This window comes from Pan paniscus, chromosome 17, assembly GCF_029289425.2.
Source record: "Pan paniscus chromosome 17, NHGRI_mPanPan1-v2.0_pri, whole genome shotgun sequence".
Taxonomy (NCBI): domain Eukaryota; kingdom Metazoa; phylum Chordata; class Mammalia; order Primates; family Hominidae; genus Pan; species Pan paniscus.
In genome coordinates, this window is record NC_073266.2 from 76424003 (window position 1) to 76440171 (window position 16169).

At 43.0% G+C, this 16169-nt stretch overlaps 1 protein-coding gene across 28 annotated transcripts in view; it reads left to right on the forward strand.

The window, feature by feature from the left end:
• The window catches only part of ZNF532 (zinc finger protein 532), a 122997-nt gene that overhangs the window by 16531 nt on the left and 90297 nt on the right, over nucleotides 1-16169 (forward strand). The gene's annotated exons all lie outside the window — the stretch shown is intronic.

Genomic DNA, 16169 nt, shown 5'->3' on the forward strand with positions numbered 1-16169 from the left:
TTGTTTAGAGTTTGCATGATTTGTAGGACATGATCAAGCTATGCAGTAAGAAAGGCAGCTCATTCTGAGGCCCAGGGTTAGCAGCTGTCAGGAGGACCTGACATCAAGAACTCAAGCGTCATCTTGCACTAAGCTTACTCTGCATTCTTTTGAGGACCACATGCCCTTCCTTGGTTGTCTCTTTTGCTTCCCCCTTAGTAGAACTTCTTTCCTGTACACATGGGCAAACAATGCTGTTCCACAGCCCCTGTGTCTCCATGTCCTCATTTTAAATACTAGTGGACATCACCTGTAGTCCTCTGTCCTACTTGCAGTTCTCAAGGCCAAAAATCTCACTGGGCCTGGTCTAATCAGCTGTGGAGGGCAGGTTGTTCTTGTTCTTAGCCCTAAATAGGTGACAGTAGCCTTTAATGAAGGTGGCCAGTGGGGTTGTGAGACACGCCCGGTGGGGCCTGCTACAGTAGGAGCCATAGAGGCAAATCTGATACATTAGCATCTCTTGTGTCTGGCCAAGGCATTCCTCATTTTAAAATGCGATGCTTTCTAGAGAATGTCATTGTGAGAAAAAAATCTTTGTTCAGACATTGGCAAAACAATTAATTAAATGAGTAAAGTCAATGAGAAGTGAGCTATGCGTGTTTATTGGGTAAGTGTAAAAGCTGGCGGCAAAAAGGCAATGCAAGTGGCCGCTGCCTTTTTCATTTTTTTTGAGAGGGAGTCTCGCTCTGTTGCCCAGGCTGGAGTGCAGTGGCGCAGTCTCGGCTCGCTGCAGCCTCCGCCTCCCGGATTCTCTTGCCTCACCCTCCCAAGTAGCTGAGATTACAGGCACTTGCCACCACGCCTGGCTAATTTTTTTGTATTTTTAGTAGAGACAGGGTTTCATCATGTTGGCCGGGCTGGTCTCGAACTCCTGACATTGTGATCCACCTGTCCCAGCCTCCCAAAGTGCTGGGATTACAGGAGTGAGCCACCATGCCCGGCTGTTGGCGGCTGCCTTTTTCTATAGCATGTACTCTTGTTCATACATTAAAAACAACGCTGTTGGCCAACGATTGTTTTTTTCAGTGGTAGGGGTGGATTTTCCTTCGTTCATTCCATCTTTTGTCTGTTCTCCTTACAGCCTTGAGCACAGAGTTGTTACTTGACTGTACTGTTTTGGGGGTGTAGTTTGTAGCTTTGCCTTAATTCATTATTGTGAGAAAGGAACTTACCTGTAAGTAAATTGGATTTGTGTCCTTAACTTTTAACACTGTTTTCTGACATGCTTACGTGGATTCTAGGGGCAAGGACAGGATGAATACAAAAAAGGGAAGGATTGGATCCAAATAGAGGTTCTGAAAAAGATGTTTTGGTGGAAGTGTGAAAAAAGAGAGGGATGGAGTTGGACAAAAAAGAAAGGTGATCCAGAGAGGGAATGGTGGGAACACTTACCAGGAGAAGAAAGTGTGCAGAGGCCGCTGAGCATAGCTGTCTGGCTCGATAGACACTTGTTTGTTAAGAAATGATGAAAAGCAAGAGTTGCAGTGAAGATGAGCTAACGGGTGACTTGGTCACCTTGGTAAAATGCAGCTAAGGAAACTCTGTTTATTTGGAGCCATTTTGAGATCTAAGTCGTTAGGCCTCAGAGCAACGCTGAAAAGTGGGTCATCTTATTATCCCACTTTATTCCTGAGGAACTTGAGGCTCAGAGAGGTTAATGGATATGCCAAGGCTAAGTTGGAGTTGGCATTTGTACCCGGGTCTTTCTGACCCTGAAGTCTGTAACCTTTACCGTTCTTTAATACAATTGCCAGAGTGGATGAGCTCTTTTGAGTGTGGAAAGTGAATCTTTTTTCTGTTTTCTCTTTACTCAGAAATCGCAAAAACAGTATGTCTAGCTTGCAGTATTAGCTCCATAAATGCGTAGCAAATGCTTGTGTTCTGAATAATTGTTGGACTGAGACACTGAAGGTAGGAAATTTGGCCAAATGACTGGTGGAATTGTTCAAACCTAAAGTTCAGGGTCTTTTATAGGTACATAGATGTATATTTGAGCCCTCTCATAGGTGTGTGTGTGTGTGTGTGTGTGTGTGTGTGTGTGTGTTTGGGGCCTCTCAGAGGTATATATCTGGCAAAATGCAAGTCTGGTTTATCTGGCCAATGTTAATTTTGGAAAAGATTAAGCACATAGTTTAGCACTTGATGTAATACTGTGATTAGGCTTTACTGCTTTTGATTTAGATGGCTCAGAATTTTAAAAAAATTCTCTTCTAATCTTGAGTGTTAGGATATTACTGACTTCACTTGAAGTTTCAAATTGAGCTATAACATATTTGGTTACACAGTGGTCTAATTTCAGGTCACTGAAGATAGGAAGAATCTGTTCTGCATCTGTTTTGCTTCTTTTTTCTTTTTTTCTTTCTTTTTTTTTGAGACAGAGTCTCGCTCTGTCGCCCGGGCTGGAGTGCAGTGGCGTGATCTCGGTTCACTGCAGCCTCTGCCTCCTTCAAGTGATTCACTGCAACCTCTGCCTCCTGGGTTCAAGTGATTCTCCTGCCTCAGCCTTCCAAGTAGCTGGGATTACAGGGGCCTGCCACCAAGCCCAGCTAATTTTTTGTATTTTTAGTAGAGACGACGGGGTTTCACCATGTTGGCCAGGCTGGTCTTGAACTCCTGACCTCAGCTGATCCTGCCTTGGCCTTCCAAAGTGCTGGGATTACACGCGTGAGCCACTGCACCCAGCCTGTTTTACTTCTTAAAAGACCTTGCTGGGTTGTGTGTCTGCAAGGGGCACGTAAGTTGAGGATGCCGTTTATCATATTGCATGTGGTTGTTGTAAGTTTTGAGGACATCTGTCTTGTTATCACCTATGGAAGTTAAGTCACTTGGTTAGAATTTTGTAACTTCTAAAAGGCAGAGCTCACCTCAGTTTGTCTTACTACAAAGCCCATGCTTTTAATCACCTACAGTGTCCTGTGGTTTATAGGTGTCATTTTTATAGCTAATTGGTGGCAGGCTCAGATATCTTTGACGTTCAAAGCCACTGCTAGGTCAACCAGTATTTCTCCTATTGTCAAGAGCCATGAGGCATTTCTTGCTTCAGGAGACTGATGTGGCTGTAGCTACTCAATGTCCATAAACATTAAGAGATCTTGTGCTGCTTTTATTCATTGTTTTTCCTTTACAGTATATATGTGTGCCTACTTGTGTGCATTTTACAATACAAATAGCTTCTTTTTGGAAATACTTCCAGAACCATCAAACAAGGTTTTTTATTTTTTATTTTTTGAGACAGGGTCTTGCTCCATCTCTTAGGCTGGGGTACAGTGGTGCAATCTCAGCTTACTGCAACCTCTGCCTCCCGGGCTCAGGTGATCCTCCCACCTCAGCCTCCTGCGTAGCTTGGGACTATTAGGTGCACGCTGCCATGTGTGGCTGATTTTTCAGTTTTTAGTAGAGACGGGGTTTCACAATGTTGCCCAAGCTGGGAACATAGTTTTTATAATCATTTCTATGGCATGAAACTTTAGGTGGAGTCTCTTTAGAAATACTTCATTCTTGCTCTCCCTCCATATTTGGAGATTTGTTAACTTGTTCTTTCCTTAAGTCATCTTGGGTTGATGCAGAGGTGTGTCTGGAGAGGAAGTACTGCCAAGAAAAGCATGGAGTTAGAGTTGTCAGGAAAATGGGCTGGAAGCACCTCCCTCACATGATAACTATAGGATGCATGCCTGTTTCCTAAAACCAGTTCCTAAAGAGAATATATTTTTAAGAGGCAGGATCTTGCTCTGTTGCCTAGGCTGGAGTGCAGTGATCTGATCTCCGCTCATGGCAGCCTTGAACCTTTAGGCTCAAGCAATCCTCCTGTCTCAACCTCCCAAGTAGCTGAGACTGCAGGCGTGCAACACCATTCCTGGCTAATTATTATTTTTATTTTTTGTAGAGATGGGGTCTTGCTTTGTTGCTTAGGCTGGTCTCAAACTCCTGGCCTCAAGTGATCCTCCCATCTTGACCTCTTAAAGTGTTGTGATTAGAGGTGTGAGACACCATCCCCAGTCTCCAAAGAGAATAATTTCTTAAACCCGGCTTCACGTTTGTCCCAGAGATATCTCATCCTGAAAGATTCCAGCATCAGATAAGCTTGGGTAATGCTAAAGCCCTGGATTCCCACTTTGAAGATTCACATTGGAGGTTCATGTTAGCTCTGGAAAGTTCTGAGAAGCCTTGAGAAAAGAAATCAGGCTGTGTGTGTGTGTATTTAATCTAACATTTCTCAAATTCCTAGACTGTAGAACCCCTTCTTCCCCTTTCTTGGGTGGAAAGTTTAGTAACAGGAGGAACATTCCTGGGTAAATATTCTTCCAAGCTGTTGGTGTCTTTGATGAAATTAATGAAAACTGAGAGAGGGCCTTGTGAGGAAGACTCAGAGGGTTTCATCCATCCTCTTCTCAATATAACATAATGATTGATATACTCATGTAATTAATTCTCTTTCTCTGTGTTTTTTTCCTGTTTTCTGTTTACTCCAGGAAGAGAACTTTTAAATGAATTGATTTTTAAAGTCAATGACGGTGGGCATTCTGTGAGTGATCACTGTGGGGGATACTTTCAGACATATTTTTTAGATAAAAGGACTGTGTTTCAGAATTCCAAAAGTGTTTTAAGTGAATTTGGTATCTAGTGAGAATTGTTTCATGATTAGCCAGTGGCACCATTTTGGAGGATGAGAACAGCTGTGATACCTGTGCAGGGAGCCTATTTGTCCACTCCCTCAATTAATGGGAGAGGGCCAGGGTCAGGGTTGGCTGGAACAGAGAATTGCCACTGTCTGTATACTAGGACATGGCTCTGGCATGGATGACCTAAGCAAGCAGGTTTATTATGATTCCAGTAGGATTAAGTATTGGTGGGAGGAGGATAGGGTGATATAGGGAAGGCATCCCTGCTCACATAAAGCAGAGTCTTTTAACCTCAGCACCGTTAGCATTTGGGGCTGGATAATTGCTGGTTGTGGGGAGGGCTGTCCTGTGCGTCTTAGGATGTTTAGCAGCATCCTTGACCTCTGCCCACTATATGCCAATAGCATGCCTCCTCCCCCAAGTTAGAACAACCAAAATGTCTCTGGACATTGCTAAATATAATTGGTGATAGGTCATCCCAGTGGAGAGCCACTGACTTGAAGCCTTGTAGTAAGAACAATACTTCAAAACTTCAGGGGATGAAGATTGCAAAAGAAAGACCTCTGTTGAGGGAAGCAAGCCAGTCAGCCTCGTGGACCTGTCAAATCCCCAGGGAAGTAGGTTACCTTCAGCTACTAGTTTTCTCTTCCATGTTTTCTAATGCTGGAAGTCTCAAAAAGTGTTTGCAAATATTAATATTTTAAATTTAGTGCTTAAAATTTAAAAATTTGGCCGGGCACAGTGGCTTACGCCTGTAATCCCAGCACTTTGGGAGGCCAAGGCAGGCAGATCACCTGAGGTCAGGAGTTCAAGACCAGCCTGGCCAATATGGTGAAACCCTGTCTCTACTAAAAAGTACAAAAATTAGCTGGGTGTGCTGGGCGCGCTCCTGTAATCCCAGCTACTTGGAGGGCTGAGGCAGGAGAATCTTGAACCTGGAAGGTGGAGGTTGCAGTGAGCCAAGATTGTACCGCTGTACTCTAGCCTGGGTGACAAAGTGAGACTCCGTCTCAAAAAAAATTTTTTTTAATTGACAAAGTAAATGAGAAGAAGCAGTGACTATTGCTGATAGTTCGGAGCATTTCAGGGACAAAAGCTTCTGTGCAGGATTTAGGACTTACGCACAAAAATGTAGAAGGCTTATTCAGGTGACAAAGGAAAATTACTTTGAAGTTATTCTTTTTCTATACTCAAAACATCACTTCTAATGTAGGAAATCAATATTTTGAAGCTACAGTTTTTAGAGATGCTGCTAAAAAGCATGGTACTTACAAAATGCCAAAGGAATGCTTCTAAAGTTGGTATGAGTTTTCCTCCCAAACCAGGAATCCCTTGTTACTAGTATTCACACAGATAAGTAACTTCCTAGTTTTGAAATATTAAAATTCATCAAACATGCTTCATTAAGGGAAAAAAAGGCAGTTTGTATCTAAACAGTAAAGAAATTTATAAATTTTTTCTTGTTTTCTCATTGTGAAGCTATTTGAATAACCCGTTTCAAGCAAAAGTTATCATGGATTTTCCTGAGGTTTATTAAAAGTGACAGGTTTAGCCTAGACCATTTCAGTATTTCTATAAACTCGCTGATGAATCAGTAAGCTACCAGTACAAGGGTTTTTTTTGTTTTTTCTTTTTTTTTTTGAGATGGAGTTTCACTCTTGTTGCCTAGGCTAGAGTTCAGTGGCATGATCACGGCTCACCGCAGCCTCCGCCTCCTGGGTTCAAGCGATTCTCTTGCCTCAGCCTCCCGAGTAGCTGGGATTGCAGGCATGTGCCACCACGCCTGGCTAATTTTTATATTTTTAGTAGAGACGGAGTTTCTGCATGTTGGTCAGGCTGGTCTCGAACTCCCGACCTCAGGTGATCCGCCCGCTTCAGCCTCCCAAAGTGCTGGAATTACAGCGTGAGCCACAGCGCTCGGCTGGGTGTTTTTTTGTTTTTTTTTTTTAAGTTAAAAGAACGTATAGCCAGTGGAAAACAGAGCTTGTACAAAAGTACCTTTGACAGAATTGCCAGGATTGATGATTGTAGGAAATTTATTATTATCTTCATTTACAGATATACATTATGACCTTCAAAGTTTGTAGGAAATTTAAATTTCCACCTCCTGCCTTTTGTGCACATAATGAGATTTTGAAAATGCAAACCTACACTTATGTGGATGAATTTTGAAAAAATTCTTTTTAGTGTTAGAAGGATACAGTTGGACCGGGCATGGTGGCTCACGCCTGTAATCCCAGCATTTTGGGAGGCCGAGGAGGGTGAATTACTTGAGGTCAGTAGATCGAGACCAGCCTGGCCAACATGGTGAAACCCCGTTTCTACAAAAATACAAAAATTAGCTGGGCGTGGTGGCAGGCACCTGTAATCCCAGCTACTTAGGAGGCTGAGGCAGGAGAATCACTGGAACCCGGGAGGCGGAGGTTGCAGTGAGCCGAAATCGCATCATCGTACTCCAGCCTGGGTCGAGACAATGTCTCAAAAAAAAAAAAAAGTTGGAAGTAGAGAGTAAAAGCTCAAAATTTCCCTCACCCCGTTTCATAGCCTTTTAAAGCTGGGGGTCAGGATCTGTGGTGGCATCCTTCTGAGCCTTTCTATGAATTTTACTTTATTTCTTTGTTTTTTTTGAGACGGAGTCTCGTTCTGTCATCCCAGCTGGTGTGTAGTGGCGCCATCTCAGCTCTCTGCAGCCTCTGCCTCCCAGGTTCAAGCAATTCTCCTGCCTCAGCCTCCTGAGTAGCTGGGACTACAGGTGTGTGCCACCATGCCCAGCTAATTTTTGTGTTTTTTTTTTAGTAGAGACAGGGTTTCACCACATTGGCCAGGCTGGTCTCGAACTCCTGGCCTCAAGTGATCCTCCTGCCTTGGCCTCCCAAAGTGCTGAGATTACAGGCGTGAGCCACTGCACCTGGCCCTTTCATTCAATTTTATGTATCTAGGAATTTTACGTGTCTATATGCTTAAATATAAAAACGTATGCTTATTTTATTTTAAGGTAGTGTATGTATTGTTTTGTGACCTGATTTTTTTTTTTAACTTAATGTTCAATCTTGATTGTTCCACTTCAGTACTTACAGTGACTCTAACCTCACTTTTAATTAGGGCATGGTACTCCATAAAAAAGGAATGTGCCAAAAACGATGTGAATGCACTTAACACTGTTGAACTGTGCATTTAGATATGGTTACCATGGTAAATTTTATGCTATGTGTATTTTTACCACAATTTGAAAAATAAAGGATGTACCATGATTGTTACATAATCGTTTATGTACCATTGTCATGGATATGTACATGATTTCTAGTGCTTTGCTATGTTACAAATAACTGTGCACCAAACGTTTTTGTACATGTGATCCTCAATTTGGGAGATTTTATTTCTGTGGTTTAAAACATTGCCCCTGTGCCCTGAGATCAATGACATATCATCCAGATATAGCACATAGAGGCCTTGCCCATTTTTCTTTAGGAATAACTAGGGGAAGAGTAGGTTTTTTTCTATATGGATTTTTAGAATTTATTGGTTGTGGGTATGCTATTAGAGAGAGACTATCCTGTAGTAATCTCCTTAGTTGGAGATGTTCTTTCATTAGCTTGTAATCTCAGTAGGTTCCTGGGCAAGCCCTGCCCAGAGCTCATTTTCACTTGTCCTTTACCAGATGCCTGCAGGGATGGTCAGCTCTGGTAAATTACCTGGTTCCTAAGGCTTTCCTGGCGGTGAAATGAAGAACACCCTGAGGGAACACAGGCAGATGATGGAGTTCTGATAGCTTTGTTAGGTGGCTTATTCCGTAACACAGTTGTGTAGGGGCCCGAGGGGCCCTGGGCAGAACCCAGGCCTTCTGGTCTCCTGCAGTGGTTTGGTATTTAGTAAACTCTTCTGTGTTTGAATTTTTCTGTGCAGAACCACGGTTTTGAAATGCTAACCTGAGGGCAGTCTTGCCCTTTAAATGTACATTTTGTTTTCTGAAGAGAAACATGGGGCAGGTATTTTTGGAGGCTTTATATATTCAGTAAGTAGATGTTCCACTGTTCAAGAACCTTCACGCTCACAGCAAGTCAGCACAATTCTGTTTTTGACTTTTGAGCAAGAAAAAGAAAACACTGGTAATGTGAATTGGCTGGAGTTGCTTAATTTGGTTATTGTTCTATGCATATTTATTTCCGGGGTGATGCAGCCCTCTGCCTCTCATGTGTTTGGGGTCAGTTGGGTGGTCTGGTGGGAGAAGAGGGGAAGAAAGAAAATGGGTAGTCTGCTGCATCATTGTGTGACCTGTCATCTTCCACCTGGGCTTAACACAAAACCACAAACCAAAACAGAACCCCCACGCTCACAGGAGGGACCGTCATGCAGGACTAGGCAGTATTGCTGGTTGTGGTTAGTGTCCTCTTCCCAATCCTAGGGCCTATCTGAAGGCTGGAGACCACACCGAGTCGGGGCGAGCTGCGGTCAGTGCCACTTCCTGAGGAAGTGACTGAGGCAGCCGGGCTTTGTGAAAGCTGCTTTATCCCTGCGTCCCCCGGGGCAGAGGGGAGCAGAAATAATATGCCAATGGCTTTTCCTGCGGAATTAAAGGAGCCCTCCCCAAACATCTTTTTATTAGATTAGAGCTTTGCGTTCATAAATTATTTCTAACTGCTCTCCTATTCTAGTTCTCAGAAAATGGAAGGAGCAGAACTTCATATCTTTAAGGATTTTCTGGGATTATGCTCTAATCTAAATTATGAAAACTTAATATATTTTAAAGGAATTTACTCAGTTGAATTATAAACCACAATCATCATGAGTATTTTATTTTATATAGGCAGACAGTATAAAACTTTTAGATAGTTCATTAATAAAGGAAAATTGAGCATTTTGGAGCTTTCATGTGATTTTAGCAAACTGCAAATCAGTCAAATATTAAATCCGTTAACTCCATGTGAAAGTAAAGAATCACTTAGAATGTACAATGTCACGTTTTCTAATTTTATAAATATAAAATCAGATATTTTCCTTGTAAGTTTTCTTTTCAGAATTGAAAATGTGGCCGGGTGCAGTGGCTCACGCCTGTAACCCCAACATTTTGGGAGGCCAAGGTGGGTGGATCACCTGAGGTCAGGAGGTCAAGAGCAGCCTGGCCAACATGGTGAAACCCTGTCTCTACAAAAATACAAAAAATTAGCTGGGTGTGGTGACGCACGCCTGTAACCCCAGCTACTTGGGAGGCTGAGGCAGGAGAATCGCTTGAACCTGGGAGGCAGAGGTTGCAGTGAGCCAAGATCACACCATTGCACTCCAGCCTGAGCGACAAGAGCGAAACTCTGTCTCCAAGGAAGGCAAAAAAAAAATTATATATATATATAAAAAAAATTATATATATATAATTTATACAGGCTGAGTATCCCTTATCCGTAATGCTTGGGACCAGCATTTAGGTTTTTTTGTTCCAGATTTTGGAATATTTACATTATACTCACCAGTTGAGCATCTTGCCTGTAATCCCAGCACTTTGGGAGGCTGAGACAGGCGGATCACTTGATGTCAGGAGTTTGAGACCAGCCTGGCCAATATGGTGAAACCCCTTCTCTACTAAAAATACAAAAATTATCCCAGCTACTCGGGAGGCTGAGGCAGAAGACTCTCTTGAACCCAGAGGGTGGAGGTTGTGGTGAGCCGAGGTCACGCCACTGTACTCCAGCCTGGGTGACAGACTGTGATTCCATCTCAAAACAAAAAACAAAAAAACCCCAAAATTTGGCTAGGCACGGTGGCTCACGCCTGTAATCCCAGCACTTTGGGAGGCCAAGGCAGGATCACCTGAGGTCAGGAGTTTGAGACCAACCTGGCCAACATAGTGAAACCCTGCCTGTACTAAAAATAAAAAATTAGCCAGGTGTGGTGACATGCACCTGTATAGTCCCAGCTACTCAGGAGGCTGAGGCAGGAGAATCGTTTGAACCCGGGAGGTGGAGGTTGTGGTAAGCCGAGATCGCGCCACTGCACTCCAGCCTAGGAGATGGTGAGACTATGTTTAAAAAAGAAAAAAAAAAAAATTAGCTGGGCATGGTGGCACACACTTGTAATCCCAGCTACTTGGGAGGCTGAGGCAGGAGAATCACTTGAACTCAGGAGGTGGGGGTTGCAGTGAGCCTAGATTTTGACACTGCACTCCAGCCTGGGGAGGAAAAAAAAATATATATATATATGAGTTATATATATATATACACACACACACATATATATATATACGTGTATATATATATACACGTGTATATATATATATATATATATAAAACTCTTAAGTAAAATTAAGTACCCTGGTTAGTACTTAACTGTTACATCTGGGTTTATCTAAATATTTGCTCTTCTTCTACCCAGAGGGCCATTATTGTGTCTTTGACTCCAGTTTGATCCTTATTCTTTTTTTGATATAAAGGTGGTTCCATCATTATCTCCTTAATGACTTCTGGGTTTCTTTTTTTTAAACCTTAAACTGTACCTGGTGGTATCTCCTTGCCAAAATCCCAATGACCCCGCATTGCTCTGTTACAGGAATTCTTTTCCCTCTGTCCTTGCACTAACTGCCGCCCATTTTTTTTTTTTTTGAGAAATTTAAAAAGTAAGGAAGGATATGTGAATTACTTCTTAAGTACTACCTGTATTCTCACCAGTCACTGTAATATGACTGTATGCCCAGTCTGTTCCCTCTCCCCTTCTTTTTCTCCATCCTGCCCTCTAGCTTCTTCTTCCTCCTCCTCCACTCCACCTCTTCCTCTTCCTCAGACCTCTTTACCTCTTCTTCCCGGTAGGTAAATGGTTCCTCTCCTTCCTTTTTTTTTTAACTTCTTAAACTAGTTTTTTAGATATGGGGCCTCTGTCATCCAGGCTGGGGTGCAGTGATGCTATCATAGCTCACTGCAGCCTTGACCTCCTGGGTTCAAGCGATCCTCCCACCTCAGCCTCCTGAGTAGCAGGAACTACACGCATGCCACCGTATCGGGCTAACTGGGTTCAAGCGATTCTCCTGCCTCAGCCTCCCGAGTAGCTAGGACTACACACGTGCGCCACCATGCCTGGCTAATTTTTTGTAATTTTTAGTAGAGACGGGATTTCACCATGTTAGCCAGGATGGTCTCAATCCCTTGATCTTGTGATCTGCCTGCCTCGGCCTCCCAAAGTGCTGGGATCACAGGCATGAGCCACTGCGCCCGGCCTCTCTCTTTCCTCTTAAAAGGAACCTGGAGGCCTGGCCTGGTGGCTCACGCCTGTAATCCCAGCACTTTCGGAGGCTGAGGTGGGTAGATCACTTGAGGCCAGGAGTTTGAGACAAGCTTGGCCAACGTGGCGAAACCCTATCTCTACTAAAAATACAAAAATTAGCTGGGCATCATGGCGCATGCCTGTCATCCCAGCTACTTGGGTGGCTGAGGCATGAGAATCGCCTGAACCCAGGAGGCAGAGGTTGCAGTGAGCCGAGATCATGTCACTGCACTCCAGTCTGGGTGACACAGAGAAACTGTCTCAAAAATGAATGAATGAAACCTGGGACGCTTGTACTTACGAACATTTAAAAAAATCAGGTAAAATGGATCATGCTTTGTAAGTGTGATTAAAAAGACTTTTTACTGTTAGTGTTGGTCTGTGTTCTTGCATGTGTTTTAAGCTTTTTACCTAAAATAGGAATTTATTTATAATGAGTTTGACTGAGGATCTCTTAGAAAGTTGGTTAACCTTCTCTGTTCTGACCAGTCCTCGTTTTGTTGTTGAACGTGCCATCCTCTTTCCCACCCTAGTGTGATACTAAATGCCAGCCTATGCCAGTCTGCCCTCCCTCCTAAAGCTGGATAAACTCCTGGGTTCACATTTACCTTGAGTTGGGGGAAGTAGTTTATTATTTGGAATAGAACATTTCCTTCAGGCCAAGATCCTTTAGGAAAATGAAAGTAAAAGTGCAAAAATACCAGCCCCCACTCACCCATAAGCAAGGCTGGTTTACTGTGAAATCAAGAATATATAGTATCTTGATGGATAGAGTGACAGAAGGTATTCTTGGAGACATTTTAAACATAAAAATTATGATTTAAGCGCATGAGTAAATTATTTTAATGTCTCCATTTCTCTCATCTTTCATTTTATCGTGAGTTAAACATATATCTTCAGGATTTTAAAGCAAAAGAGTGAAACACAACACTGTGTCTCAAAGGGTTTTTTTCTTTTTTGTTTAAGAGTTATTTTTGTAAGAATTTATGAAGAAAGGTTGTTCTTGTGGTTACTTGCTTTGGCTTTAAACTCTCTTTGGAGAATATCACAATCTAAATTTAAAGGGTACTCTTGAAAACACTGTTGAATTGACACGGAGTGTCTAATTTGATGGAAGCCCCGTAGACCTGGAACGGTATCTGTGATATGTTGCTGAGTGTGAAAATGCCTATATATATGTATGTATATTTATGCTTATGTATGCATTTAGAAATCTGTATCCCAAATGTTACCAGTTGATCTCTGGTCAGAGGCCTTTGGTTTCTGTTGCTTATACTTCTGGGTGTTAGAGCATTGGCAAAGAGCACGTAATACCCATAATAAAATCCAGGAATGAAAGAGGTACATTTGAACAAAGGGCAGCCTGTCGTCTAAATAAAGCGCTTCACAACGATGCTACTTTGGCATTCAAGTTTGAGCAATTTTGATGCAGAAGCAATGTTCGTGTAGAGATTTTGAATCTAAGAGGTTCTGTTGGCTGAAGGTTCCCCAAGTGGGGGTGTGGCAGAGACAGGAGGGGAACATTACTGCAGTAGAACTTATACAAGAGAATTCAGTTTGCTGCTGCTGGTGGGTGAAATGATGAGATCTGTGACTGCTGTTTCTGTAGTACTCTGCAAAGAAAGTCCCAAGGAATGCTTGTCAATTAACTGAGAGCAAGTCAGTTACTCCAGATTATCAACTCAGCAATTTCTGATTTGTACTTTCTTTTTTTTTTTTTTTTTTGAGATGGAGTCTTGCTCTGTCGCCCAGGCTGGAGTGCAATGGCGCGATTTCAGCTCACTGCAGCCTCACCCTCCCAGGACCAAGCGATTCTGCCTCAGCCTCCTGAGTAGCTGGGATTACAGGCGTGTGCCACCACACCCAGCTAATTTTTGCATTTTTAGCAGAGGCGGGGTTTCATGTGTTGGCCAGGCTGGTCTTGAACTCCTGACCTCAGGTGATCTGCCTGCCAAAGTGCTGGGATTAAGGGCGTTATGTACTTTAAAGAATAAAAAAAGAATAATTAGAAGTGTCTGTGAGTTGATTTAGAAATCAATGAGTCTCTTGCTATTATTATGTTAATAGTTTGCTTTAGAAATGAGATAACTAGTTGCCTGGTGCCTGGCGTGGCGGCTCACACCTGTAATCCCAGCACTTTGGGAGGCTGAGATGGGTGGATTGCTTGCCCAGCCTGGGCAACATGGCTGTGGCGAAACCCTGTCACTACAAAATACCAAATATTAGCCGGGTGTGGTGGCTCGTGCCTGTAATCCCAGCTCTTGGGAAGGCTGAGGTGGGGAGGATCGCTTGAGCCTGGGAGGTTGAGACCACAGTGACTCGTTATCATGTCACTGCACTTCAATCTGGGCGACAAAGCAAGACTCTGTCTCAAAAAAAAAAAAAAAAAGAAATGAGATAATTGGGAAGCTATGTGAATTTTGGACCCACATGCTTATTATATTGATCTGTTAGGACTGCCTAAGAGCTAACTTGTCACCTGTGAAATGGTTGGCTTGATATTTTGATATTTAAAGGTTTGCCTTTTGCTTCTCGTGGGTACAAGCCAGAGAGAGCAGTGGTTACATGGGGGTAGAATGGTGACTCGTTTTTACCTGACTGTGGATCAGCTGGGTGGTTCCTGAATCTCACTGGGCTGATTGTGGCTCTTTGCTTGTCCTGTATTTACTGTCTGTGGTAGTGAGATAGAAGAACCACCATGTTCTTCTGGTTCTAGACTCAAACTACGGGGAGAAGGAAGAGATGTGTCTGGCATCATTTCTGTGTTGGAGTAACTTTGTGGTAGATTGCTGTGGCCTTTCTTTGTGGCCTGTCACTTGTCTTACATTCTTAAGAGCATTTATGCACAGGAGCATAAATATATGATTTTCATCTTGCCATTGAAAGTAGACTTTCCGGCCGGGCGTGGTGGCTCATGCCTGTAATCCTAGCACTTTGGGAGGCCAAGGTGAGCAGATAACTTGAGGTCAGGAGTTTGAGACCAGCCCGGCTAACATGATGAAACCCCATCTCTACTGAAAATACAAAAAAGTTAGCCGGGTGTGGTGGTATGCACCTGCAATCCCAGCTACTTGGTAAGCTGAGGCAGGAGAATCGCTTGAACCTGAGGGGTGGAGGTTGCTGTGAGCTGAGATTGCACCACTGCACTCCAGCCTGGGTGACAACAGCGAGACTCCATCTCAAAAAAAAAAAAAAAAGAAAATAGACTTTCCTTGGTCTAGGAAGAGTTTAAATAATGGAATAAGTGAAAAGGATGTTCTTACTAATCAAATCCAGTAAACCATGGCTCGTTGTGGGTATTAATTTGCTAGGCTTTATGAATATTGACCTCCTTATTCTTCCCTAAGGAAGTAATTAATCATTTGCCTTTTGTGTGGTCTTGATCTTCCTTTTATGCACCTTGTTTTCATTAGACTTGAAGCCATCCTCGATTTTCAGGCACTACTTGGCATTTTACGAACAAACTACCCTGTCAATTTTTCTAGATATTTTAGCATATTTTCTAGGTTAATGTTGTTGTCTACTTGGAATATTTAGAGATTAATGTACATGAACATTTTGGGAGCTGGACATGGTGGCCTGTAGTCCCAGCACATGGGAGGCTAAGGCAGGAGGATCATCTGAGCCCAGGAGTTTAAGACCAGCCTGGGCAACATAGGCCTTGTCTCTGTAGTTTAGAAGAAAAAGCATTGTGGAACTCAGAGAAAAGTTACTATCCCACAGGAAGAGCCAAAAGAAATTGTGCCTGAGCCATTCTCCTTCTTTTCCCCTTATCCCTGTGGCACAGAGCCATTGGCAGAGGCTCTAATTGGGCTTTTCTGTGTAAATTGTTGCTAAAGTTTGACCTAAATCGGCTTGCCCAACTTCGATTTTCTGCCAGGGTGCCAGTCACAGATGGTATTGGTGGCCCTCCACTGAGCAGTAGCTGCGTCGTCTTCTAGATGCTTGCAGCCTCTGTCTCACGTTTGGCTGCAAAGGAACAGACGCATGTCTTTAAGGCAGTATTTCCCAAAAGGGCACGTACACCTCCCAGATGCTGTTAGGGAAAAGAGAGTCCAGAGGTCAGATAGATTTGATAAGTATTTTATGCTCTAGCCCTTCTTGGCGATTCAAAATGTGCTTTAATATATTAAAGCTCTCAAAATGGGTTGGGGATAAAGATTTGGGGAACTCTTGTGGCAAAGAAACCAGTTTAAACTTTGTTTAACCATTTGACCCTAAGATCTCCTTTGTTCCTAATGTCTACAAACATTCTGGGAGACAGTGACG